The sequence below is a fragment of the Galeopterus variegatus genome, unplaced genomic scaffold (assembly GCF_000696425.1).
Source record: "Galeopterus variegatus unplaced genomic scaffold, G_variegatus-3.0.2 Scaffold3455, whole genome shotgun sequence".
NCBI classification, from domain to species: Eukaryota; Metazoa; Chordata; class Mammalia; order Dermoptera; family Cynocephalidae; genus Galeopterus; species Galeopterus variegatus.
This window is the reverse complement of record NW_007729566.1, coordinates 31031-33677: the sequence shown is the minus strand read 5'-3', so window position 1 is coordinate 33677 and position 2647 is coordinate 31031. Positions and strand designations below refer to the sequence as shown.

Sequence of the window (2647 nt, the reverse complement as noted above, 5' to 3'; positions counted from 1 at the left end):
AAGTGGCTCTTTAGTTTGGGCACCTGTACATTGCACCCATTGCCTCTTAAGTTTTAGAAGAAGTGCACCTGTCTCAGCACCGACCCACCACTGCGGCAACCCTCTGAATTTCCAACTTTGTTCTTCCTGCAGCTCAGAGCCTGCCGGCTTCCTCCTGTCCTCCTTTCTAGCCTCTCAGCCTCTGTCTTTCCTTTCACAGCCAAGCCTCTTGAAATGCCTGTCTACACTGTCTTCCTCCCTCACCTCCAATTTCCTCTTCAACCCACTGCTTCCTGACTCGCTCTGCTCCGTCGAACGGCTCTCACTAAGGTAAAGACTTTTCTGTAGCTTCACCCTGGACATGTGTCTGGCTCACCGACACGTGGACACATTTCCATTCCTTCTCTCACATGGCTTTGCGGCTCCGGTTCACTTCTGTTTACACACCCTCCCGTCGGTTTCACAGAGACACCTGCTCCCACCTCCGTGTTTCTTAGCCTCCCTAGGAACTTGCATACCCAGGTCTTCCAGCTTCTGGAATCTTCCTCTTGCCGTCGTGCCATGATGCCTTAAGAACTCAGGAGTTCTCTGACCTGAGTCCTAGTCAAGCTACTTAGTGTGGAGAACTTGGGGTAGGTCAACTTTTCCAGGCCACCTTTATCTCAGTTGGAAAACAGCGTTAATAATCTTTACCCTTGCAGGTCAGGTGGGATATCCTACAGGTAAGCACCAGACTTTGTTTGGGGGACTTGAAGTAAAATCAATAGAAGTTCATGAGAAAACACAATTGTAGTCAACACTCGATTTTCTTACACATTAAGTTCCCACAAGGACCAAAGAGAGGAGAAAGAAATGGAGGGGAAGGGGGGGAGAAACGTCAGAGAGAAAGCAGAAAAGAATGAATTAAAAATGCCATTAAGGATGAAAAAGTAGGAAAGAGAGGCTTAGAAAATATTAAAATCCACCAAAATACATTTAGAGAAAAGGTTTCCTCTTGAGTTGGGCTAAAAGAAAGCAAACAGGAAGGTTTTAAATTGATTAGCCCAATGACAAATCCCAGGAAGCTTTCAGATCAAATCGCCCCATTTTAGGTTTTTAACTCCATCAAGTTTAACCTCTTTACCTCCTCCATCGTGGTAAACCCTGACCTCCCCTCCCCCCAACAACCCGCTTTGCTAGTGATTAAATCCTGAAGGTGCACGGAAAGTATTTCAATGAATGAATGGCCGGCAGAAAAGAGCCTTCCCCCTCCCCCCAGCTGTGTTTTTCAGTTTTATTCCACTTTCGTCCTTTTCCCTTAATGAACACAGAGCTGGTCTTGGGCCTTGTCGAAGGAAGAGGCCGCAGACGTTAATGAGGTAGCTGCTGGATTCCAATATTCGTTCTCATAAGGAGCCTTCTTTGTCTGTGAAGGAAAAACACACTGATTATCATAATGAGGTGAACTGGTGACCGCAGGGCAGGGGAGACGCGGGTTCTTAAGCCACACTTCTAATTCTGGTGCTGGAACTGACGTTTCTTTTGCTCTGTCCTAGCGCAGAGTCCATTGAGTGGGCTGAAAGTTGAAGGCAGCTTTGGGAAGCAGGGCTGCAGTTAGGGCTGCATCGTAGAAAGGTTCTTTGTTCAACCCTACACGCACATGCAGCTGGCCAGGGCATTCGTGCCCTCTCCCATAGCCGAGGACCAGGGATTACACCAGTGGTCAGTTTCCAACTCTAGCGCTCATCCAATGTGTGTGAAAGGTTCTTTGTTCAACCCTACACGCACATGCAGCTGGCCAGGGCATTCGTGCCCTCTCCAATAGCCGAGGACCAGGGATTACACCAGTGGTCAGTTTCCAACTCTAGCGCTCATCCAATGTGTGTCAGGACCCACTGAGAGCACTCAGCACTTACTCCAGATGAACAAGTGGTAGGAGAGGGCCACTTCGTAGGCATAGAGACAAGATACGGATATATACTGGTACCCCAGAGGGCCCCCCTATGAAAAAGGCATAGTTTGGGGTTCACATGTGGCTCCAGAACACTGATGAAATTGGGACTCAGAGGGTTAGTGATTTGTCAGGACTGATCAACCAAGTGCTAAAGGAAGCTTGAAACTCAGGTCCAGCATCAGAACCTGCCATCTCAATGCCCGCCTCACTCACGTGCCTGACCCCACCAGAATCATCACCCCCCCTTTTTTTTTATCTCATCCTTTAGCTCTGTAGAGCCCCTTAACATCTTCAGAGCAGATACGTCCCAAGTCTGAAACTTGTACTTATTTGTCCTGAGTTCTGCACATTTCTCACCCCAAGGCAGATCAGTCAAGACTAGGTCACTGCAGTTAAACTTTAGGCTCTACCTAGACCTTCAGCTAAATGGAAAAAACTTGGGGAGAAGAGAGGTGATCGGAGCAAGAAAATGTTAATAGTTAAAACCTTAAGGGGCCTCCCTCCCTGAATGAATCTGTTTGGCTAAAGGTTCTCTGGCATCATGGGGTGGTCAAAATCAGATGCTCTTTCCAAGTTAGCAGAATGAGCTGTAGCCCTGCACCCCATTATAAAGAATGTTGAAAGATATCCAATTGGCTGATTGGGGGCAAAAGCCTGAGGTGACCCTCCACCCCTTTTTGTGAGGATGAGAATTTCTGAATGACTGAGATGTAGTTGCCCACCCTGTCTATTAGG

At 47.8% G+C, this 2647-nt stretch overlaps 1 long non-coding RNA gene across 1 annotated transcript; it reads left to right on the top strand.

Annotated features, from left to right (window-relative positions):
- Positions 1-315: 315 nt before the first annotated feature.
- On the top strand, positions 316-2634 carry LOC103600776. The gene is made up of 2 exons (XR_551409.1): positions 316-1593; positions 1722-2634. It is a non-coding gene; the product is annotated as an uncharacterized LOC103600776 (long non-coding RNA).
- The last annotated feature ends 13 nt before the right edge of the window (positions 2635-2647 follow it).